The sequence below is a fragment of the Canis aureus genome, chromosome 6 (assembly GCF_053574225.1).
Source record: "Canis aureus isolate CA01 chromosome 6, VMU_Caureus_v.1.0, whole genome shotgun sequence".
NCBI classification, from domain to species: domain Eukaryota; kingdom Metazoa; phylum Chordata; class Mammalia; order Carnivora; family Canidae; genus Canis; species Canis aureus.
In genome coordinates, this window is record NC_135616.1 from 30682870 (window position 1) to 30709645 (window position 26776).

The window sequence follows — 26776 nt, forward strand, 5'->3', positions numbered from 1 at the left end:
AGGGAGTTGGCCATATACCAATTTACATCTGAAAGTGATGGTGGTAGTAGACAAGAAGCAATTCTGTCTCTGAAGGTCTAGAAAGGGAGCAAATTTTTGGAAGAAGGTAATAACTTAAATTTTAGAAGTGCTGCATTATAGATGTTGGCAAGGCATAAATGGAAACATTCCAAATGAACATACTCAATGGGGAGTGATGCTATTTAAGGTAAGAAGAAAGATGGTATTAGGAGACGCATCCTTTCTTTGAGTTCCTTTTAAATGCAATCAGTGGACCCATGTTTAACTTTGGGGCTTATATTCAAAGTTACCAGTTCTTATGCTCACCTGTGTTCATAGTCCTTGCTCATGAGTTTCCCTGGTCCTTGACTCATTTGGGAAGTAAATTTGGCTCATATTCTCAGCCTAGCATTGTGTGCTTGGAGTGGAGGTTTGGGTTAGTATGTCCTTTGAACACTATCATCTCATAAATTCTGGTATTTTCCCTTTGGTTTTAGTACCACAAACACATTCCATTAATGACACATCTGAAATCTTTGTTTTGTAGTGTTTTCATGTTCCACGACTCAGAGAAATAAGAGTCCTCCTGGATTTGTTGGTTTTTTTAATAAATTCTTTGATTATGTGTCTGTGTTTTTTAAAGCACAATTCAACAGCCTAACTTTGGCCATTGCTTTTTTTTTTTCAGAAATTTTATCCATACTTAGATACTCAGTCCTAGTAGATTGGCCACTACTAGTAGTTCTACTACTAGCACTACTACTAATCCTACTAGTCTGCTACCTACTAGAGCAATGGCTGACAAATTCTTCCTTAAAAAAGGCCAGATAATAAATGTTTTGTGCTTTATGGGATATATACATATAAATATTTTATTATATATAAACATTATATATTATAATATGTTATTATAATAATATATGTTATATTTATATTTATTTATATATTTATATTTATATATTTTTTTATTTTTTGTGAATCATTCACCTATTCCTCTTTGTATTTTTTTGGTTTGTTTGATTTACAACCCTTTGAAAATGTAAAAACAAAACAAAACAAAATAAAACTTAGCTTGGTTCATTCAAAAAACTTACTGATCCCTATACTAGAGACCAAAGGGAGGAATAAGAACGTATTCTCATTCTGTAAAATGTCAAGAAGACTGAGGAGAGATGATGAATCGACTCTACTAAAAATTAAAGAGGTCAAAGTGGTGATCTGGAATAAATAATTTTACCAGAACATTGCTTTTTGGAGATAATCATTTTCTAACTTTTCTGTTTTGTAAGTGTGACTTTTATCTTATACTTCAGTTAGAGTCAGTATATCCCTGGCCTTCTATGAAGAACTTAAATCATCTCAAGTGTCTGTTATTTTCTTTCAAATCAAGCAGAGTGTGTTTAGAGTTCCCCTTTAGAGAATAAATCCATCTTGAGTTGACTTGGAATTGGACTGGACTACCTGAGTAAGTAACGTTTTAGTAAGGCTGTGCACCTGACAAGCTGTGTCATAAGATGACCTTTCAAAATGCTTTTTCTCCTCTTGCATTCCATTCTTCTCAAGTGACTATTTTGGATCCTGAAAGATATTATTTTGTCTTTGCAAATTCCTATCAATGGAAAGTATTAACACCATAACCCATGTGTCTGTCACTTGCCTTAGTTATATTAGCCAGCACATCTTTTACAAAATGTGCAGAAGATACAATGTAGCAAAGTAAAAGAGAAGAGGAGGGCAGGAATGCCAGAACAGAGAGTGGAAAAAAACAATGAAAAAAATCTCTGACAGTTTTTTTTTTTTAAGATTTTATTTATTTATTGGAGAGAGAGAGAGACAGCACAAGTAGGGGAGAAGGGCAGAGGGAGAGGAAGGAGCAGACTCCTTGCTGAACAGGGAGCCTGAGATCATGACCTGAGCCAAAGGCAGAGGCTTAACCAACTGAGCCACCCAGGTGCCCAAGAATCTCCATTTCTTAGCAACAGGATTATTGACTACTAAGTATCTTAAACATATACTGATACCCAGGGAGGTCAAGCCCCGGAGGGGCTGTGAAGTTTAAGAGATTTTTTTTTTCCCTACACAGCTATTAAAATAACTGGGTTAATGACAATCTACATCCAGTCTACTACCTGGGAAATTTCTGTTGTCCTCCATGAAATTCAGAAAAAAAAAAAAAAGAATGATCTGGAAGGAATAATTTTCTTTCCTAGTTTACTGAATAAATAAGCCAAACACATACCCCACATATACCCAGCCAGAGAGGACAATTTTCTTGGCTTGATGAAACACCTTCAAACAGAAACAAACAAACAAACAAACAAACAAACAAAAAACTATGAATTAATAATACTGAATCTCACAGGGCATGATAAAATAATGGTGGTCATCTGTGACTCAAGGGACACTGATTCTTACAATAGGGGTAAGTAATTTGAAAAAGCTCATTTGAGATTTCTGATACTGTACATTCAGTGTCTCTATCAGGACTTTGAGTTATTTGTCATCATTTTAAAAATTCAACTAGTGCTTCATGCAGACTCACAGTTTTCCAGTATTCTTTTGGTGCCTAGCACAGGGCTTGTCCACTCTAGGGATTCGATGGAGATATGTTGACCAAGTGATTAAATTTTATCTCCAAGCTACTCTTGAGCCTCATAAATCTCTTCCATCTCAAATTTGTCACTCTGAATACATAAGAAAAGGAAAGGACAATGCACCCCTCTGTGCCCTGATTTCATAACTCATTGTCCTTGCATCAAGTTACAAAGATTTATTTCTTTTAATCAGCCTTGACCAAACACTCCCTCTAACCAGTTAACCTTTCAGGTTGTTTTCCCCTTGTTTCTGAAAATTTGTCTTTAGCTGTCTTCTCTTAAGGTGTTCTGAAAAATCCAAAGCAATACAGTAGGATAGCCTTGTAAATAGAACCAAAAAATGGTTAACTTCATTAGTATGAATATGAGGAATAATATCTATCCTTCCCCTCCCACACTCTGAACACACACATATACAACAGTCTTCCTTATAGTCATCCATTATGAAATTCCAACTAATAGAGAGATGTTCATGCATTTGGAGTGCTCCCAGGCTCTGAACAGGTGATTAGCACCTAAAAAAAATGCCTTTCCAAATAGGTGGATATTGAGGACAGAGTTGCCAGAAGAATTTCACAGGGGATAGGAAAAAAGGACAGGAAGCAGGACATGACAATAAATTTTCTTATGACAATATATTTTTAAATATTAATCGTTTAAAATGTGTTCTGGTATTTGTATACCACAAATGATATTAAATTTTACATGCCAATATGTTTATGTTTTTTTTTAATTAAGAAAAAAAAAGGAATGTGAAGGCCCTAGAAGCAAACTTTCTGATTCTACAACTATTTTGAGGAAAGAGTATATATGTTTTTTTTTAAAGGCCCAATAAAATGGTATTTCTCTGAGTTTGTGTGATGTTAGCTCACTTTGCTCCATCATTTAAAGCTAATAATTTTAGTTGTCTTTGCTGCAGGTCTAAATTTACCTAATTTTCCAGACATTCAAATTCCTATCTATGTTGACCATCTCATCACTCCAAGACATTCCAGGCTAGTTTTTCTTTGCTTTAAGGTCATGTGTTTTCTTGGGATTCCTAAACTCTTAGGGAATATAAGTGACAGTCAAACCAGGGAACATTTTCTTTCTTAACAACAGCCTAACTCCAAGAAGATGCTCATCAAATAATTGTGAGGCTTGAAAACATTCAAAAGTCATCATCTTCTGTGATGTGTAGAATAATTAAATGCAACATCAGCATGACATCAGTGGTAGATAATTTCCAGCCGTAAAATGCCATTGTCTCACATTAACTTGAGGGTTGTTGGAGGTTTTTGTCTCCATTTCACCAGACAGAGTACAAAACATTGTGACATGCTTAATATTTCTTCCGCCAAGATGTCCACTTCGATTCCTCACCCTTTACAGAGTTGTTGATTTCATTCTGCATTTAGCTGCCAAAAAAGCGATTGCGTGTGCAGCACCAGTAACAAAGTGAAAATGAATTATGCATCAGAAGGAACTGCATTTGAGTCAAAAAACTTAGACTTCAGCATCTTCAAATTACAATATGATTTAAGAAGGAATACATTTAAGGAGATAGCAATGGACTGAGGTGAAGGGGTCAGCATTGGCCCGGTTTAATATAATTTAGCTTTCAATTATTTATTTTTTAAAGAGCTACTAAGCACACTGAATCTCTTTAATGGCAATGTCAAAAGTATGGAGACTGGAGAAAAGCCATGAATAATAGTGACAGATTGTTATGCATGGTAATGTTATAGGGCCTGCTGCAAATCGAAGCATTCACCAGAGCAGGGAGAGCAAACAAGGAGCAGCCTGCTATGAAAGCGAGGGACATGGCTCCCTTCCCTGAGCAGTGAAGACAGCTGAACTCCACTTCCCATCTAACTGGCTTTGTCAAAAAGGCTACTAAGCCAATCTGTCTACAAGAATTCTGCACTCCTCTTTTCACAACTGAAACATGTAATCGCCTGTTTAAATTGTTCACCTTTAATTTTATTGACAGTAATATTGATTCAGTAAAATAACCTCATGCATTCTTTGAGCCAGCAGGCAGTTATAAGACCTGGGAGAAGTGTCCCAGAAGACAGGATGCAACAATTTGCTCCTTCTTCAGGAAATTGGTCATCAAGTGAATACATTTGAATGGGGTAACGTAGGAGCCAAAATATAGGATATACATGTGTTAAATATAAATGGAAGGTGTTCATTAATACAGGGGAGGAAGGTAGAGATCATAGTGAAGTAGAATCTGAAGGAAGATTAGGAATCCCCATGTTTATCCATCAACTCACCACAGGCCCCACTTCCCTCTGCCCATCATTCACATTTTCTCTCTTGCAACAAACAACACTGACAGAGAAGAAACCCAACCTATGTACTGTGCTTCTCACCCATGGAATGGTAATTCATTTCTTTTATGGCCCCTGTTCACCTGGGTGATGCAAATATCTTTCCATCAAATTGGTCATTCTACCAAACCTAATAGTCTTTTGGAAATTAGAATAGTAGGGTTTTTATTCCCTCCCATTCCATCCATTTTTACCTCTCCTCCCCTGTCTTAGAACCACTTGCCTGACCAGCCCAGTCTTTCCTGGCTTAGTGGTAAGCAACAAAGTCAGTGTCATATGGGAACAACAACAACAAAGAAAACAAATGGAACAAAAATTGGGTACCAGGAAGGCAGATTTCCTGTCTTGGTTTTTATGTGCTTATTTAGACAATGTTGGGACTTTGCTTCCTCAACTCTTAAGTGAACAGATTGGTTAAATCACTGGTTTAAGTGTGTGTGTGTGTGTGTGTGAGTGTGTGTGTGTGTGTATATATATATATTTATATGGCTTATATATATGGCTTAAACTTTTAGTGGTAGAATATTTTTCTTTCATAGACTTCCAGGTATTGAGCAGACAGAAACAGAGGCATGCTAGTTTGGGCGGATGAGGAGCCCCTGGCACCCAATACCCTTCCTTCTCCTGGCTGAGCTTCCTGAGCTCTGTAGAGTCCAGTGGTTTTGTTTGTTTGTTTGTTTGTTTTTTGTTTTTTTTTTTAGGATTTCATTTATTCATTCATGAGAGACACACAGAGAGAGGCAGAGACACAGGCAGAGGGAGAAGCAGGCTCCGAGTGAGGAGCCTGATGCAGGACTCGATCCCAGGACCCCGAGGATCAGGCCCTGAGCCAAAGGCAGACACCCAACCACCGAGCCACCCAGGCATCCCTGCAGAGTCCAGTCTTAAAATTGACATGATAGCACAATTTCTGAAGTTCTTTGAAGTTCTAAATTTCTTAGATTTCTTGTCATTCCATAAAACATTTTGTTCTAAAGTGTTACTATCTTAAAACTCATTCTACTACCATCTGTGCTTTAAAACAACAACAACAACAAAACACGGAAAGAAGAAAGCCAAAACTAAAGGAATATTTAAGGATATAATTTCTGAGAAAGGGAAGTTAATTGTTCCCAACTGCACATCAAAGTGGTCTAAGTCATTGCCTAGCTTGTAGCAGTTAGCAGCTCTACAGAAACTTCAAGCAGAAGAGGAAAGTGTGGGTAAACAATGTGTGTCCACTATTTCACTGACACATCAAGGGAGAATGATCTGTCCCACTGACAGAGACAAGTACCAGGTCACTGATAGTTTTTACTTGATTTCATTTTGCACACTTGTGTCTGAGGTAGGCAGTGCTTTCATGACTACACAGTCTGTGCATTTCTGTCCTATGGCGAAGATTGCAGGGCATGTGGTTCTGAGAAAACATCACTGCTTAAATATGAAAATACATAACAGCAAGCTGCCAGTGGAACAGTGTGTCAAGTGAGGGAGCCAGGGTTTCCTAGAGCCTAAGCTATATGTGATTTTGAAAATACATTATAAAAACAAAGTAAATAAAAATAAATAAAAGAAAACTTGAATGGAAATAATTCTTGCTTGATACCTACAGAAACACACACACACACACACACACACACACAAGTATTTTTCTGATAAAATATCCAGGGTGGTTAGCTGCTCTACAATAGCAGTTCCCATCCTTTGATTAGCCACACTCTAGGGAGGTCTTTAATATTTTTCAAATGGGAAAATATAATTTTTAATGCAAAATTACATTCAATCTATTCAATTTTAAAAACTGAAATAGAGACTCTTAAAAACAGAGAACAAACAAGGTTGATGGAGCGACCTGGATGAGGAATGGGCTGATAGGTATTAAGAAGGGTACTTGTAATGAGCATTAGGCGTAAGTCACTGAATTCTACTCCTGAAACCAACATTGCACCGTGCTAACTAACTAGAATTTAAGCAAAACTTTGAAAAGGAAAAGAAAACCTCTAAAATATATGAGATTACGTGAGAATGAGAAATGAAAATTATATTTTAGGAAAATAGTGTTAGGAAAAAATGGGGCTGAAAGCAAAATGAAGTATTTTGTCTTCAAGAAAGCCAGAGATCTGCTGATTTCAAGGTTTGCAGTTTAGCTTTCTCCAGTTTGACTGGAGTTTGAGATTTAACTTTCAATATATTTTTTTTTAATCATCATGTTGTCCCTTCTCTTCAATCAATAGTGCAACCCTCTCCTTCTTGGGGAAAAAATAAAAGAAGAGAATATGAGTAGAACTATTCTGTTGCAAGCCTGTGCCACCACTCCAATGCCCTCTCCTACAAATCTGAGGCTTTAGAAAAGGCTAGAGGCTTTATTTTGGGCTAACAAATAATTAGCTAACTGTTAAAGGGTTAACTAGTGATAGTGTAACCTCTTGCCTCTCCTTCTTTAGAGAGTAACTGAAAAATAAAAGTTAATTATGACTGAGTAAAAGAAAAACAATCATTGAGATAAGTAAAAAGAAATACAAGAACCCTACCTTATTTGTATTTCATTCTCCACAGTTTCAGTTACCCTACTTCAGCTGTGTTCCAGAAGCAGATGATCCTCCTGACATAATAGTAGAAGGTCAATATTAGCCTCCTAATACCATCTCACAATGCCCACGTCATTCACCTCACTTTATCTCATCACATAGGCATTTTTGTCCTCTCATATTATCACAAGGAAAAGAAGGGACAGTAATGAGATATAATAGGTAATATAAGATATTTGAGAGAGAGAAAATGAGAGAGGCCATACTCATTTAACTTTTACTGAAGCCTATCTTATTTTATTACTGTTGTTGTTAATCTCTTGCTGTGCCTAATTTCTAAATTAAACTTGGTTATCGGTGATTGTATATGGGAAAACATAGTATGCCTAGGGCCTAGTACTATCTGAGGTGTCAGGAATCCACTGGGGATGTTGGAAAATATTTTCCACAGGTAGCAGGGGACTGCTGTATATGTGTTTGTGGGGATGCATATGAGGCAGTGAGAGAGAGAGAATGCTTTGGTCTTAATCACCTAATTCTTAGAATTTAATGTAACCTGTCAAAGGTAGCCTCAGTTAGAGTTAGGGGTAATTTGGGATCATCACTGGGTTGGTAGGGTCTAGGTAATATTATCCATGATTGTCATGAATGCCACATTACTTTTTCTATTAAACAGAGCAACCAACTCTACATAATGATGACAGTCATCTGATTGATCTTGACATGTGGGAGAGATGCCACTATTCATACTGAGTAATTATCATGTAATACAAAAGCCAAAAGAATATATGGCAGGATGTCAAATGACCAATCTGATTTCTCTGGTCTCTCTTTGTAACGCATTTCCCACTCCTTGGACTAGGACCAAGGAAGAGGTTATGAGAGAAGAAATCCACCTTGTTTTGCTTTCTTTCATTTTTATATACACCTTGTTCAGAAAGTTTTGTTGTGTTTTATAGCACGGGTGGAGATGCCCCTTCCCAAGTCACATTGACATTCAGCCTGACAGGTGGATAGCACTTAATTAGTCCCAAGAATCTGCTTGTTAGAGAACACTTTGTTGTTTCAGAGTCACAATGGCAGAAAGACAGTTTCTTGGTACTGTATAAAATTCTTAAACATGAGCACATAATTTAGGAAGGGGTTGTGTCACCATATTCAAAATAGGAAGCCTATCTGGAAGCATAAATCTGGCCACTGAATTTGGCAGACAACTACAAAAGAAACCAAAATATTTATCTGATTTTGTGATATTGGTTGTCTTTTTCTTGTAATGATATAAATGTAAGAAGTTAGATCACTGAAGGACATGAATGTAAAATTCTTTCAAATACAGACTTAAAAGAAACTATAGAATTTTCTAAACAAATTTTAAGAAGCTATAGAATTTTGTAAACAAAGTCAAATGCCATTTCTTCTAAGAAAGTAAGAGGAGAGACAATAATATAAGTGGAGGAACTTTAAGGTTACATGAGCTTTTGGGTAAAGCATACAGCCCTTCCCTTGCCAAAGAGTTGTTTTGTTTTCTTACTATCTTAAAGAAATTCTCCATGAAGAGATTTATTCACAGTGTCACAAAGTGCCAGATTTGCATCTCCACTCCATATTCAAAATCTCCCCTCTTCAGATTAGGGACCAATTTTCATTCTCCAACAGCTCCTTTCCCATAAACACACGAAGACAATTCACCTATTTGTATGGGGCATTTCACATGCAAATCTAACTAGTCAACAGCACAGCTGACACTGATTAGTTACAGATATTAATCATGAGGACTTTTTTTTTTAATTTTTATTTATTTATGATAGTCAGAGAGAGAGAGAGAGAGGCAGAGACACAGGCAGAGGGAGAAGCAGGCTCCATGCAGGGAGCCCGACATGGGATTCGATCCCGGGTCTCCAGGATCGCGCCCTGGGCCAAAGGCAGGCGCTAAACCGCTGCGCCACCCAGGGATCCCACATGAGGACTTTTAAAGTTGGTGAAGCAGACAGTATCCTTCCTTGCCAGTGTCTTAAAGATGTCAGAGGTAGTCTGTCGCTGTGATACTCCTGGTAGTGGGAAGGACCATAGGTGCTGAAGTCTTGGAATCCAAGCTCTGGAAATGGATTATCATGAGATGCAACATTGAACATTAAAAAGTTTTGTTCTTTTTGGTCCTTGGGAAATTGATGGGGGTCAGAAGGGGGGTGTGACAATGGTACCTTTCCACTTTTGCTCTTTCTAGGGCTTGTTTCACTAGCATATTTTTAAAAAGTCCCTTGAATGTAGATGGCTCCTTCCTGCTGAGCTAGTCAAAGTGCTTTACATATATTATCTCTCATTTGTCCTCCTCTAATCCTCAGTGTTTGATAGGTGTCAAAGGAATCAAAGGAAGTTCCTTTTTTTTTTTTTTTTTTGAATTTGTGGGGGAAATCAGGGTTACAAGATTGAAAGTACAGATGAGCAATATTCCAAGATGGCATCCAGCTTTTCCCTTATAACCCAAGAAAAAAAGAAAAATATTTTCTTTGATTACTAGTGTTCACCAGAAGCCAACTATTCTTTCTTTCCTAAACCTGAAAAAGCTATACTTCTCATTTTTCTTGCAGACCCCTCAGCCTTGTGGATTGTCCTGGCTTATGAAAAGTGAGTGAAAGTGGGTACTATGGAGGAGAGACATCCTTGCCCTGAAACAAAACATACACACACTCACACACACACATACACACGCACATGCGTGCATGCATGCACACCCATGCACATGCACACACATGCACAGGGTATCTGTGAAAGAGAAATATGGAGTCATGAAGATTTGGGGTTATTTGTTGCATCAGTATAAACTTAGCCTATTCTCACTAATTCATCTTGTTTGGGTAATACTTAAACACAACAAAATTATAACAATCTGCTACTTAAAATTTTATTGGAATCACAGTGTATACAAATGGACAAAAAAGCACATTCTCATCAGGCAAATAAGTTAATTCTTATAATGTAGATTTCAAATCAATGAAGTAAGTATATGTTGCTACAGGGTATTATTCCTAGTACTTTTCTATATTAAAAGTAATAAATTGTACTGATTTTTCTTAATGTGAAAATAATGCATGTAAATTAAAAATAATTATAGAATACAAGAAAGCACAATGAGGAAAATGAAAATAATCTATTGTCCTGCATCCAGTGATAACCACTGTTATTATTCAGAGGCATTTTTTAGTAATTTTTAGCAAAATGAACGTTGGTGGCAGTTGTTGTTACACCTTTTCTGGTTCCTGTAACAAGTACTACATAGCTGAAAAGACAGCAGGAGAGAAAGCTGTCCACCTGAATTCTAGTGCTGGTTGGAACACTAACTAGCTATGGGACTTTGGCAAACCTTTTAATAGGCACTAAGTCCCATTCTTTTTTGGCATTTCTATCTCACAATTCTGTCCCTTTCCATGAGTTTATAACCTTTGTTTCAGCTTTTATTATTTGGCTTTGAGTCAATTCACTAAAAACAATTAGTTGAAAGTAGATTCACCAAAAAATGATCCATTTCCCAAATGACCATTTCACCAAATTTGTAACAGATTAAAAATGAATCTTTAACAATTTTACTAGTTATATTCAGTAATAGATATTGTCACAAAAGTATATTTTATCATCAGTAATAAAATTTTTGGCATTTTGTTTTCTGCTTTATTCCCTCCACATTGTTGCTGAAACTAGTAGTATCTACCTGTCTTTTAATTCATTTTCTGTTTGTCACTCTATCCTGTTTAGCATGAGAATTATTGTAATTTTCAAATAGCCTAATACTTTAAAAAATTGCATTTATATTTAATACACTTCAAATCTGTGGTTGTAATCTTAAGAAGGATATAGTAATTATTCCTAAAAATACCTGCTTCCTCTTTTGAATGATTGATATCTTTTTTGTTAGAGTTTAGTGCAAACTTATACCAAATAAAATTAGTCTAACTCTCTTTGCTATCATCCAAAATTCAGTAACTTCTAATGTGTGAGAATATTCCTGGTTATTTCTTTCAAATACTTTTGAAACTAAAAAGTAATTAAATTTAACATTTAATTTAAAGTAAAATGAATTTTAAATTTAATATAATTAAATCTCGTTAAAATTTTAAGTTTAAATTTATATTATTATAATTAAAATTCAATTGTTCCAATTCATTTAAATTTAAGGAAAATTTTAATTTAGTTGTGCATCAACATTAATTTTACTTTATTTTAATCCAGCATTTAAATGTAACAGTATTAATTTGACCATTAGAATTATAACATCCAAGCTAATAGGCTATTTTAGGAATTAGAGAATAAAATCTAAAAGTGTTTAAAAATTTCAAAAGTTATTAAGAAATTTTCAAAAGCTATTAAAAATTTCAAAATCTATTCAAGCCTTCTCAAAACAAAAGAAAATGGCTAAGACTATCCAACCGAAATGTGAAAATCTTAATTAAGAAGATGTTTTCTGTATTTTTCAAGGAGACCTGTTAAAAGATAAATTGAGGCATATTACAAATATTGAGTTTATCTGAGCAAAACTGATCCAGGCAGCTCCAAACTGGAAGTGGTTAGGGGTGCTCCACTGACAGGAGCTCAGGAAAAAGCATTTAGACTTATAGAAACGGCAGAAGGAAAGTAAGGAAATTGTTGACTTCGCTCTAGCTTAAAGCCTAGTTGGCTATTTGTGATTGGTTGTCCCCAGCATTTTGATTTTGTAATCTTAAGGCATGTACAGACTTAGATTTTGTTTTTCCTACACAGGCTGTAAGGACATTAGAGTGTCTTCAGTCTAATGGCCCCCACGTTTAATCAATTTAACAATGTTGATCTGTTTTATATTTTTTATTGTGTATAGGTTTATTTCACTACATTTTTGTTAATATTTCAACTTCAGTTAATATTCAGAAAAAATGGATTGAATTATTATAAATCTAAATTTAAATTCCTTTTAAAACTTCTGGAAACTGCAAATAAAACCATTAACACATTCTACACTGGGTGTAATAGATTCTTAACTGAATTACTTCACTAGTTTCTTCTCTAGTCACCAACATCCTTAAGACCAAAATATATCACCAAGTGATTAACCATCAAACAAAATAGAAAAGAACAACAGCAGCAACAGTGACACTCGATCCGGTTGTTTTCAGTTCTTATCGAATAAAGCACAATATAGGACAAAATGTTTTGGACCATTTTGATAATCTATTATTTAATCGTGCAGAACTGCTTCCCCATCTAAAGTGGTTTGCCTCATGTATATGTTGTTCTTACCTGGTTTAAAAATTTTACTCATCACATTTATTCAACAGATTTTTGTGTAAGAGACCCTTCTATATCAGGGATAGTTCCTGGTGGTTAGAGACATGGGCTCTGTTTACTGGGGGCTTGTGGTCAATTGTGGAGACAAAACAATAAACAAATAGCAAAATTGCTATACAATGTTTTCTGCTTTAACTGAAGTTAGTTACAAAGCACTGCAGTTAAACAGTGAAGAAGCAGCAAATACTACTGCCCAACAAAGCCCTCCATTTCCCTGTGTTCATTGACTCCTTTCAGGTCATCATCCTTATCACACTCAGGCATTTTGGACAACTTGCTCCTCTAGCTTGCTCCTTCCTTGGCATCTTTGTACTTCTTTTTGCCTTTCTCTTGTTCAGGGATGTTCTTCCTGTTATCCTTTTGAATGTCACCACTGTACAGACCCCCTCTAAATTAGCCAGCATCCCACTTTAGTTAATCTCTATTATAGCACTGTGCTTCATCCTTTAATAATATGGATAATGCTTGCCATTACCTATAAGTCACTTGTTTGGTTCACTTGTTTACTTATTTATTATCTATCTTCCCCAGCTGGAATTTAAGCTCCACTAGGAGAGTGATATTTTCTTTTTTTTTTATCTATTGTTTCCAGAGATATTAGCCCATATTTGGCATTTTATATTTGTTGGATGATTAATTTCTCTATGCATGTATTTATTTACCTATATATTCATTTATTCAATACACATTTGTTGAGCACATATTATATATAAGACTTTCTTTCTTTCTTTCTTTCTTTCTTTCTTTCTTTCTTTCTTTCTTTCTTTCTTCTCTCTCTCTCTCTCTCTCTTCTTTCTCTCTTTCTCTCTTTCTCTCTTTCTTTCTTTTCTTCTTTCTTCTTTTTCTTTCTTTTTTGGCATGGGGGAATAGAGTAAACACAAAGGCAAAATTTCTGTCCTTACTAATGCTGCAGTCCAGACATGGAGACAAACATAAAACAAAGAGACGTGATAAGATAACATTTAAGATGGTGATAAGTGGTGTGGAGAAAAATAGGGCACAGAAGAATGGGTTTCATTTGGAAAGGAGTTGTCATGTTATATATACCAATAAAGGAAAAGCATAAGTAGAATATGACATTTGAGCAGAGCCCTGAAGGAAGTGAAGAAGTACTCCCTATGATTAAAATGAGAAGTACATTGTAAGTTTTGAATAGGAGTGGGGTAATCTGACTCTTATTTTATAAAAATCGTTTTGGCATTACAGCATAGGTTAGGAGAGGCAGTCAGGTTCTAGATATATTTTGAAGTTACAGCATGTGGCATTTGTTGATGGCATTAATGTACAATGTAGAAAAAGAAAGGGGACTTAGGTTGACTTTTAGATTTTTTGACCTGACCCCTTGGGAGGGCAGAATTGCCAGTTATTGAGATTAAAATCTATGGGAAAAACAAGTTTGGAGTAGAGGGAATAATTGGGAATAAGTTTGGGGCATGTTAAGTTAAAAATGTCTGTATGACATCCAGGTGGAAAAACAAATAGACATTTGGATATAGAAATTTGGAATTCAGGGAATTCATCTGTCCTTCTTAATAAATATTTGCTGATTATATATGCTACATCAGAAACCATGATATGTATTGTAATTACTTATTTGAAAAAGACACACTCCCTATCTTTTAGGAATTTTCACTTAAAGTGGAAAAAAGAAACACAGACAGGTATTTCCAATAATGTGGGATAAAGGTTTTCATGATGCTGCAGGAATATGTAGAGGTGAGAGGAAAGGTGATATGATAGGTCTTATTTGCCATTAGGTTAAGAAATAATTCCTGGAAGTGTTGAATTGCAGAGCCCTAAGTATGTGTAAAAATTAGTTAAGTCAAGAGAGGGATCTAGAATGTTCCTTGCTGATTTTCAAAATAATTCTCATATCATTTTATTTCTCAGATTCAGGTAGTTAATTATTATTTTCAAATGGGCAACAAATTTTCAAATCCATTTAAGCAAGAATTTTTTTAAGTTTCACATAAGTATGTGTGTATGTGTGTGTATATATACATATATATATATATTTTTTCCTTGAGACCAGTATCATTCCTTTTCATATGGTCTCTCCCATTTCTGTGATACATTTCCATAAATCCATTCCAGGGTAATGTGTTATTTTGAAATAAAGAAAAACAAAAAGAAAATGGATTTGGCTTTGGGAGTTGTGTTTACAAAGGAAATTCTTCAAGACAGGATGTATTACACATATCATGAAATAACGTACACACATTTATGGAAAGTTATCCTTATTCTGCATTCTGACTTTGTAATTTTCTAAAAATTTTAATTTTATATGCATTATTATATATGTAATTACAATATAGTAAATTAGTGTGGCGGTGTGCCAGATTCTCTTCCAGGACCCAAGTCTCATTTTCCTGGCTCCCGAAGCATTTTCTTCCCTGAAGTTGCCCTATGATGAGGGAGTCTATCTCCCAAGGTTAGCACTGCTCCCCAGGGGCAGCACACATCCAGTGGCTATTCAGTGTCAGAGTACAGAGGCCTGTCTGTAAAGCTGGAGTCAAGACACGTCTGAAAAACCACATCAGCTCCAGAAGTCTCCATGAGGTTGGCTGAAGGCTCTGTTGAAACTGCATCAGAGTTTGACTTCTCCTTCAATTCAACTCTGCTTCACTCACTCCCTTAATTTTTTGATCCTAAAGATGTCATGCAATAAACCTTTGGTAAACAAATTTCTAGCTTGGAGTCTATTTCCTGATAATTTTCTGTGATAAAACAGCATTATTTACACAATCTGCAGTATAGGCTGTTGTAGCAAATAGCAGTTAAACTCCCCAATTAGAATTAAGAATGTCTCCTTTGCTATAAGTGCTATTATAATTTTGGACGAACTCAATAAAAATATCCTTCATTTCCAAATCCTGCCAAGGTCACATGTACCCTAAATTGTGAGAGGGCAGACTATGTTTGGATTTTGATTCTCAATTCCTCATCACTAGATGAATGAGTAGATGAATGTATAATGACTGAAGGGAGAGAATGACCTATATCATCCAGATCAAAGACCTGCCAAATACTGCCATTGGTTTTTGAGTTGCTCAGCTGTCTTCTGAAATTTTGGAACTCAATTTGGGCATCCTCTTTAAGAAGGACAATTAGAGAGATTCCAAAATAGGAGAAATATGATTCAGATTATGGAGAGCTAAGCAGCCAATCTCACATACATAAAAGATCAAAAGAAGTACATTTAACACCAAGAAAATTAAGTCACATTGGACATACAAAGATACAAGGAATGGAAATTATAAAGCTATATCTCCTGCTCATTTGCAACAGAGCTGTCTCAACAATTAGAAAAAAAAAATATATCCTGTGAGGTTTTGAATGCACAGGACAAACTGGAGTGAAAGTGACCAGAAGTCAGGGATATTGTAGAAGAGACACATGCTCTATGTTGAGGTTCAAACATCAGACAGCCAAGGACTTGTCCTTCTCTGATTTTGCAGCATTTGTAGAGTTAGACAGGAAAGGGTCTCAATTTGAAGTTCAGATCTAAACAACATGGTAATCTATACAGAAACATGTGCACCAAATATATTCATGTGAAATAAATGGATACTAGTTTGATAGTTGTAGATATGGATATAGATGCTGTATTTATAAGACAGCATTATAGCTTTAGTTAATTTATTTTTACTGTTTTAGAGAATTACGTTGTATGCATGTAGGACAATGTATTTATCATTTTCTATGTGGAAAGGCCAAATACTTTTTGTTAGTACACACAATGCTGTTATGTATATTTTTGACCCTGTCAAAGTGCACATGTGAAAGAATTTCTCTGGGATAAATAACTAAGAATGACATGGTTAAGTCTCAAAGTGTAAGAATTAATGTTTTTAGTAGAAAATGCCAAATTATTTGCCAAAGTCATTTTATCAATATTCAGTCCCCCCAGCAATATGCAAAAACCACTGACCTTCAGGCAGCATCGACACTTGCCTGACTCTTATTTTCTAACAGTGTGTTGGTACTGCAACATACCTCCATAGAGATTTTACATTTCACTGTGCTGATTATTGACAAATTGAAGTTCTTTTCATGGGATTATGTAATATCTCTCCTTCCTCTTCTGAGAAATGCCAACTAGTTGACCATAGTGTGTGTATGTGTGTGTGTGTGTGTGTGTGTAGGTGTTACAAAAATCTTCTCTAAATAAACCAAAAAATCTTAAAATCATCTATTTTTTTAAAAAAGATTTTATTTATTCATGAGAGACATAGAAAGGCAGAGACACAGGCAGAGGGAAAAGCAGGCTCCATGCAGGGAGCCTGATGTGGGACTCGTTCCCAGGACTCCAGGATCACGCCCTGGGCCGAAGGCAGGCACTAAACTGCTGAGCCAGTCAGGGATCCCCACTAAAATCATCTTCTTATTAAGAGAAGTTCTTTATGTATTCTAGATCTAATCTTCATTAGTTGTATATGTTTAAAATATCTTCCTCCAGTTTGCATTGTGTCTTTATTTGCTTAATGACCTTTTGGAGAGATTGAAATGTTAAGTTTAATGTATTCATATTTATTTATCTTTTGTGGGTTGCATTTATTAAGTCTTATTTAAGGAATTACTTTTTAGGCCAAGGTCTTTAAAATATCCTTTTATATTATCTTGTAATTTTGTCTTTATAATTTGGACACTTATGTTTAAATTTTTAACCTAGCTCAGTGATTACTATTAATAGTGTGAGGTAGAGATTTGAATACATTTTCTATGGATCAGTGATTGTTGTGGAAAAATTTATTAAAGATGTTTTTTCCCTACTACCTAGCAGTGTACCTGGTCGTTAACCAACTTTCCCCTAGACCTGGGTCTGTTTCTAACTTTGTAGCATTTCTTTTCTTTTATTATTTTGCCTCCACTTTCCCCATGGATGAATTACTTTGACTTTACAATAATTATTTATATTTGGGAATGTCTTATCGATTCTTGATATCTGGAATGTACTGTTTATTGTTTATTCTTGTACTTTGCTCTTGCATACATTTTTAGAACCAACTTATCATTAAAAAAAAGCCCTGCTGGGATTTTTATTATAATTGTGTTGAAGTTATAGTATATTCGGGGGAAATTACATTTTTTCAACTTTGTATCCTTTTATCTGTAAGCACTGTATATAACTCCATTTATTTAAATATTTTCTAATATCTTCTAATAAAGGTCTATACTTTTTGTTCATAAGACTTTATAAAGTCTGTATTTTTTTAAAAGTCATATGAATTATTTTCAATTTTTGGTGGTATGGTGTGATTTTTAATTTTTTACATTTTTAATATACCTATTTTACAGAAATGCAATTTATTGCATATATTTATTTAATATCCAGCAATTTCCTAAGTTATCTTACTGATATTTTTCATAGCCAAATGTCCTTAGAAATGGTAATCTGGCCATTTTAAAGGAAAGTTTAAAAGCCTATGAAAAATAGAGGCAAAAAAGAAGAAAGCATGAAGATATGTAAGCGCTCCAGCCAACATCATTCCAGTGATGGGAAAAAAATTACAATAAAATCCTTATGAATGGATTTTTACAAATCCAGCTTTTGTGTTTTTCACTGGGATGTGTCTACTGCTAAGAAACTGTGTTCTGCCTTGTTCAGATACCAGGTTCTTTTCTTGCTGGAATGATGCTTTGGGGTTTGTGATAGATAGAAAAGTAAAATCTAACACCTTTCCCCCCACATCCATCCCTACTTCAAAAGAAACTGCTCTGTTTGATCCTCTTCCTGAAGTTCCTATTGACAGGGCATCAATCATTTTATTTGTATACCACTTTTCACAGCACTAAAAGTGCTTCACAGAACTAGTAACATCCCAGTTCCCAACACAGACTGACAAATTATTTGTTCAAAAGGCAAGCTTATCAAGCCTGCACTGCTTACCTTTCCATGTGCAGAGCTGCATTGGCTGAATGTGAAATAAGGGTGGAATCTTGTGCCCATGTCATTAGAGAAGCAGAGGTGCTGTGGAAATCTCTGCAGTGGTCTCTTGGAAATGCAGATTGCAGGCTCTTGGGGGTGTGAGAGGTCATATGTACCTGCAGGTAAGAGGACATGCCAGTTTCTCCAACCGCCTTTCATAGATAACACTGCCAGGAGACCCAAATTCTGGGGATGAATATTATCATATAGTATTAATCATTCCAGAGGCTGCGCTTGGTAGCCAAGTTTCAGTGGTTAAGTTAATTTTAAATAAAACTGGAAACAAATATCATTTATTAGAAACATATATAATCATGCTTTTTAAAACCATTCTTCAGCATGCCTCGTCTGCTTTGGTCAGGTTTATCTTTTTACTCTCTCTATAGAGATTTCATCTTCTTTCCTTTTCTACCCTATGCATGGGACCATTCTTCTCAATTATTATTAGCACATTTTGCTTGTCTTTCCAGTAATCAGATTACATGGCATGATTCCTCTCTCTGATCCAAATCATCCAACCTAAAATTATGTTTCTCTTACATTTTTTTCTTCAATAGTACTTTAGAGATAAATTAATGTTTATATATTTACCCATGCTGTAATAAATGTATATGAGTTTCAATATTATTGAATTATTTGAGTTCTACAGGCCAGCTATGTAATAGTGGTGAAATAAAAGTAGCATCACACACACACACGCACATCTAATAATGTATATATGAATTATTATATTATTGTTTATATTTGCTTTGGAAAATTCCCTTATTTCATATGCTCATGGTCTTCTAATGAAACACTTGAAAATAGAGGATGTACATCTTTGTTTCATAATTTTTCCTAGAGGCATAATAAAGATATAAATACAGGCAAATATATATAACTATTTTTGAATGACTGAAACTACTAAGAAGTATGATAATTTCAGTTTGTAAATTCCAAATAGTAAAAGAGTGAGGCAACTTTAAGTTTGTATATGCTCATGTATAATATATGTAATGTGTATACATTTGTTGTTATTTTGCAAATGATTATAAATACTTATATGCATACACAAATTGATAACATACAACTTGCTTGATTATCTTATAATAAGAAATTAGGCACTTATATCGTAAAAACATTATTTCTATAAAAGTTATACATGGATTTTATCTCATACTAATATAAAGCTAATTACAAGATTAAGAATTTATCTCAATAGCTATTAAGAGAAAAAAAACACATGTATAATTTATATTTGATTTCAGTGGGATTACTCTTTAGGAAAACAAAATCCAATGGTTTTCACTAAAGAAACATGTTATGGCCTGGAAAAAATATATTTATAGTATCTAACTTGTGCAAATATTTTCCTTTCAACAAATTCTTCTATTAGCACATACATTTATAGTTATAAAACAACCTTTAAGCCACACTTTACTAAGCCCTAAAGCAGACAAAAATCAAATGCAGATGTGGAATGGGAGCCAAACAGATGCTGAAAAACCCTGTCAATATCCTAAAGGAATCCATTTTCTATCAGAAAGAAACTTAATTTCTACTATAAAGAATTTGATTATGTATTGTTATACAAAATGTGATTAATGTTTTGTGGTGATTAATCAACTGCAAAATATATAATTATGCCATCTGTATTTTTCCAGCTTCTTGTCACTTAAAAATTCTGCAGGGGCGTTGGGAAGTGGGAGCATTGAGAACTTGTGGCATTTGGAGAGCTTTAAAGCCACAGGAGACTAGTCTGGGGAACAGAATAACTTATAGGACTGGTGCTTACTGTAATGGAAAAGAACTAAGATAGTAAACAAAGAGCCCCCCAAGGCCCACTGGTTCCCTGCAGAACAGAAGACTGAGAAGAGAGGCCACAGTCTCCTAGACACAGCAAGAATTAGCTCCCCCAGACAAATTGCCATTTGCTCTTCACTCCAAGAGCAGGTTACCAACTTCATCTTGACTAGTGGATGTAATGGCCTCAGTGCCAGCTAAGGGATTTATCGTTTTTTTGAGTACATCCATAACGTAAATATTTTTGCATTTCTATTCCACTACAATGCAAGATGTGAAACTGTGATTAATGTTTATGCCACGACCCATATTCATGTCTTCCTAAAAAATGAAAACTGTTAGAGTTGTATTTACACATGTGTCCCAGTTGGAAAAAAGTTTCAATATAGTTGAGAGTTGCTTATTAAGTTGAATTCTGCAGAATACCTAGGGTTTTAATATATTATTTTGACCTAGATAATGCTAGATAATATGTTTCATTGATTTTTTTTCATTTTACTATTGCTTTGGGGGGAGCATTATGTAGAAAAAGCTTAAAATGAGTTCTGCTTCAAATTCCCGATGGTTTTTAGTAGGAAGAATAGCATTCTACTTGTGTGCTAAAGGGTAGCACAGGGAGATGGAGTGATTTTCTTAAAGCATACTTCCTTAACTCTGGATATACATCAGAATCACATGGAATTCATTTTTTTAAATGCAAAGTCTGGGCACAAATGCAGAGATTCTGCTTTAATTGTTCTGGGGTAGAGTCCAAATACTGGTGTTTTTAAAACCTTCCAGATAATTTTCATGTAATGTTCATCCAGGATGGCTACCAATAAGCCAGTAGTCCTTCAAGTATGGTCCTCATACCACCATCTCAGCATCACCCAGAAACTCATTAAAAATGTAAATTATAAAAAATGTAAATTCTCAAGCTCCCTTTAGTCCTTCTGAATCTGAAACTCTGGGTATGAGGTCCAGTGGTCTGCAATGTGTGAGTCCTATAGATGACTTTGTTATACACTAACTGTTCCTTAAATTTTAGCCTGAATTGGAATCTAAATTTCTGAAACAATAGATTTGGGATGAGGTTCAAAAATCTGTATTTTTATCTGCTTTCCATGTGATGTGGAGACTGCTGGTTTGAGTCCACCTTTTGGGTTACAGGGATAAGGTGTTGCAGCTAATAGAGCTGAAACTAACAAGATAATATTTTAACAAATGTTTTAGATTTGTTCTGTATGATGTTTCTTAATCTAAGAACTACTCCATTTTTCAAAGACAGCTACCATAAAACCTTTAGTTTCAAACTCCAGCAGGTGAAACTCACTTTCTCTCCCCAGCTTCTAGAACAAAAGCTATGCATGTGCAGGAACTCATCTGTCTTGTTCATTACTGAGTATGAATTGGTTAGCTCTCAATAAACATTTATGGGTTGAAAGAGAAAACAGACGGATATTTTGTTTGGGCTCACCAATAAATTCAGTCTAGCAAAAGATTCAGCTTACTCTTTTCAGTAGTTGTTTTACCTAATTTGACAGGCTGTTTTGAAATAATATTGACTAGACCTATTTTGGTTAAAATTTGGGACGTGTCCACTTTGGCAACTGGCAACAAGCAGCTGTCTCTTGACTGAATTTTTCGGTTCTGGACCAGTTACTGTGGAGCCTCGCAGACATCCACTGATGCCATCATGGCAGTTATTTTCTGTTCATCTGGTCCTAATATCCATAAACCTTTAATCCTCTCAGTCACATAATTATGAATCTGCCATCAGCAACTAACAGAGCAGTTCACCACTAAAAGAGAAACCACCTCTTCCTTCACTCTTTCATACTCATATCCTAATGATTATAATGATATAAGTGGAGATATGGAAGACTATCTGTGACAGTTTGTTTGGACTGGGCAGGTTTATTTTTCTTTTTTTTTCTAATTTTTAAGACTGTGGGGATGATGTATCTATACATTAGCAAAACAGAAGTCATAACTATTTTTGGCACATGGTTTATGGAAGGATAATCCTCTTTTCTCTCCTTTTCTAAGAGATAAGAAAGAAAATCATTTGAAAAAATAAAGAGGTAGAAGAAAAGGAGAGCAGCTCCACTCTGGGAAAAGTTGACATGGATGCAATCTCAAAAAATACTCTTCTCACTACAGTACAGTGCCTTGTAGCACATACTACTTTCAGAGCTCCAACTAAATAAACTATTTCATGGTGTTGAGAGCAAGGAGTTGATTATTTAATATGTTGTCTCCACCTGTGTGTAAAAACAGAGCACATTTAGCATATGCTACCAGGATTTCAAAAGATGTCAGATTCTGTCAAATTTAGCATTTTTCATCAAGATCTCAAAAAAAGACTTTAGATTTATCAAATTAGTGAGGGATGTGTGATCTGGACCATGTGCTCAAGTCACCAGGTAGCTACAAAAAAAAAAAAAAAAAAAAGCCAACAAGAAGCAATGTTGTGAAATGATGATAAACAGCTTAATGACCCATCAGGATAATTCAAAAAGAAAACATATTACTTTGGAATTTGGAGATGACTCCTAAAAGAAGATAGAAGGAGAAAGAGAAAATAACTGGAATTCAATGATCTAGGAAAAAATACTTAAAGATGAGAAATGTAAGGAACTAGAACTAGAACTACTACCACAATGCATACTCAGTTATCTTAATGACTTTGTAATAAAATGTATATGTAGTAAATAAATAATTATGAAATATAAAATGGCATTTAGTACAGAACCAAGGCAGACATAAGTTTATAAATTTAAAAAGAAAGGAATGAAAAGATATAAAAACAAGTTTTATCAATCATAAATTGGGATAGACTTGACTTGGTAAATAAATTTAGTCACTGATCCTTTAGAAGCACAACTGTGCAAAGGGCTAGAAAGGATATGACAATCAGGAGTTATCACACACTGTTGGCATATAACGCGTCCAGTTTCCATGACTTTGGAAAAGTAAATGCCTTTGCAATACCAAAAACCTGGAAATGTCCATTGGGAGAAGAATTTAAAATCTTCACATGTTAAAGGGTGCCTGGCTGGCTCAGTTGGGGAGAATGCAACCCTCAATCTCAGAGTTATGAGTTTGAGCCCCACACTGGGTGTAGAGATTACTTAAAAAAATACTTTTTTCACATTTTGACAAATGAATGAAAAGTACTGTGTGTGTGTATACACACACACACACACACACACACACACATTGACTTTGAATGTTGAGTGAAAAAAGAAAGTTGCAGAATGGTAGGAAAAGAATTACAATGGTAAGAACAGAATGTAAAGTGTAAAGGGAATAATGCATGGCCTATGAATACATTGGAGAGGAGGTCCTCCAGGCAAGGGTGGAGAATATCTTGATAAAGGTGACTTCTATAAAAATTGACTTCACAAAATACACGTGATTTAAACATTCAAGTTTTTCTTTTTTAATGCTTAATAATTTCTGGAGGTCCATTAGGTCATTTTATTTTGGGAATATTATAATGAAGAAGTTGAAGGAACAAACAAAGTGACACCATATAGCTCTGTCTCTGGGTGGAGCACAAGAGAACTAATTTCATCATTTATTTGGGCAAATGTTTACTGACCGCCGTGAGTAAATTACTAAGTTGTATGGACATTATGGGTAACAGATACATTCTGTCTTCAAAGAGTTTGCAATTTCAAATTCTCAACTGATCAATCAAAGAAAATTGAAAGAGGCTCAAATTCTAGGTAAAGTCTATTGTTTCTTACGGCATTCTGTAAATAGTTGCAGTTTCTGTTGGCCATGTTCTCTTTACTTCCAATTTTTATATGATTGTAAGAAGAAATTTAACTTGAGGAAAATCAAAGTATATTCATTTTTCACATAATGGCTGAATATTGAAGAAATGGCACCACAAATAATAAGATACCTAGGAATAAACCTAGCCAAAGAAGTGAAAGGCCTATACTCTGAAAACTATAAAACATTGATGAAAGAAATTGAAGACAACACAAAGAAATGAAAAGACATTCCATGCTCATGGACTGGAAGAACAAATATTGTTAAAATGTCTAAATATTGAAGAAATGCTATTTTTAGGTGCCTGATCAGTATAAGCTTCTCTGTGAGAACTAACCACTAATGCTTTGTTACAGAACTTCAACTTTCCAAAGATACCATAGCAGGGTAACCAATTAAAGGAGATCATTAAGGAAATATATTGCAATTAAGTTTACAGTCAGTGATAGGGCTTGTTGGTAGATAAGAGAAATCTTTTAAATGTGGGCTATTTATTTATTTTTCCATTTTATCATGTTGATTATCACAGCATGAGACATTCTTTTAGATTAAAAACATTGTGAAACGTTAAATTTAAAAAATGAAAAAGCCAATATGCACAATTAAACAATTATCACTCTCAACCTAGACTCACAAATGAAAATAAATAGGTAAGACAAGAGCGCATAAACACTTAGGGGGTCTCAGTTACACTCACTGCCTCTGTGGCAGCTCCATTAACTTGAAACCTTGGGTTGTTATTAAGAAATTACAGTCTTGCCTCAGGAAGGGATGGAGTTATGCTTGTTCATAAGGCTGGGATATAGCTTCCTGATCACTAGGACAAGCGCTCTCGCTTCCCAGGTGTAGTGTGTACATGTTTGAATGTGTGGCATTTAACAAATGTACAATCTATCTCCTTTTTCTCAAAATGTGTCCTCAAATTCTACTCAAGAGTGTAAGTTTGCAACTTGGGGCAAAGCTCATGGTTCAAATATGTAGCACAATAAAGAAAATATACAGGAGTGAACAGCAATGGCAACAACAAAAGCATACTGTATGCAGGTTCCAAACCACATCATATGCTTTCACGGACCAGAAATAGAACAAATGCAGAGAACTGTAAGCACAGCTATGGTGTCAGGACTGCTGGTATCCAAGACTGTGAACAGATAATGGCAATGATATTCAGTAATGGATCATCTGCTTAAAGCCACCACAGTTCAGTGGCCAGAACAGTCTACTCCAAAATGGCTTCAGGAAGCAGAAACTTAAGAATCTATAAAAGAATAAAGACAAGGTCAAAGCTATATGATCAGAAAATGTAACAAACAATAGCTGGCTGGATGACAGGAAGTGCAAAATCCCCAGTAGCTTAGCAGGAAAGAGACCTGCCCCACAACTGTAGGGACCGAGGTTCAGTGAGCAAGAGGCAAGGCCAAAATCTTGAGACAAAAACAGGTAAGAAAACGGAGAGGGAAGTGAGAAAAGAAGAAACAGCACACAATTAGCATTTTCTTCAAAATAGCAAAGGTAAATATGAAAGATCAGAGATATATAGATATAAATTCCTGAGGAAAAGAAAGATTTATCTCAGAAAGCATTAATTTTGTGTAAAAGTCTTAGAACAGTTTAAATATACTAAAACATGGTACAATAAAATTTAAACCTCTCTACCAAAATAAAGGCATAATAAGCAAAGTTGAAGGCCAACAAATGACAAGAAAATATTTATAATGTATTTAAATGACAAATGTTTATTCTATGGTATATATTAAGAATTAGCAGGGGCCCCTGGCTGACTCAGTCAGTCGACCACATGACTCTCAATCTTGGGGTTGTAAGTTGAGCCCCATACTGGGTGTAGACATTCCTTAAAACATAAAATCTTAAAACAAAATTTAGAAATCAGTAAGGAAGCTACAAACAACTCAAAGGTTATGAACATGATATATTAAAGAGAAAAAAAAAGTTCAGTAACGATATGAAAAGGTGTTCAACCTAAATTCATCAAGAAAGTGAAAAATAAAATATGTCACCTGCATCTGATTGGCAAAATTTTAAATGTCTGCCAATACCATGTGTTGGGCATAATGTCTCCTTTAGTAGCCTAGTATAGAGCTCAAGTAATATTACCTGCCTCTACATATACTTTGAAAAACCCAATAACATAATATCATAATGTCATAATATATAATATTATAAATAAAATATGAAAGAATAAATAAAAGAAAGTAGCTTATAATATGATTGTACTCTTTAATACATAAATATTTGGTCATGACAGCATAATGTCAGGCATTTGCATCCATATCACGGTGAAAAGGACAGCAAGAAGTACAGGACAGATCCTGGCATATTTAGTAGACAATTTATTGATCATGGATATTGTCGTCATTAGTAACGTGCTTTGTGAAGTTTTTTTAAGTACTGATTTTTATGCATATCTCTATCTCCCAGCAAAAGAAAAAAAAAGTATGTCTTTCTACAGTTTATACAGTGTTCTAGTCACTGAAAATGCAGCATAGATTAAAACTAAGCAAAAAGTTCTTTGGATTTATATGGAAGCTACAAGCTAATTCATAG

At 34.9% G+C, this 26776-nt stretch overlaps 1 long non-coding RNA gene across 3 annotated transcripts in view; it reads right to left on the reverse strand.

Moving 5' to 3' along the window:
- LOC144315673 (uncharacterized) overlaps positions 1-26776 on the reverse strand; it is a 314745-nt gene that overhangs the window by 139710 nt on the left and 148259 nt on the right. For 2 of the 3 annotated variants that reach the window (XR_013381417.1, XR_013381418.1), the window contains exon 2: positions 18626-18780. This is a non-coding gene — a long non-coding RNA (uncharacterized LOC144315673). Of the gene's footprint in view, positions 1-9240; positions 9518-18625; positions 18781-26776 lie in introns of those variants that run through there. The other variant, XR_013381419.1, reaches the window with a different exon arrangement.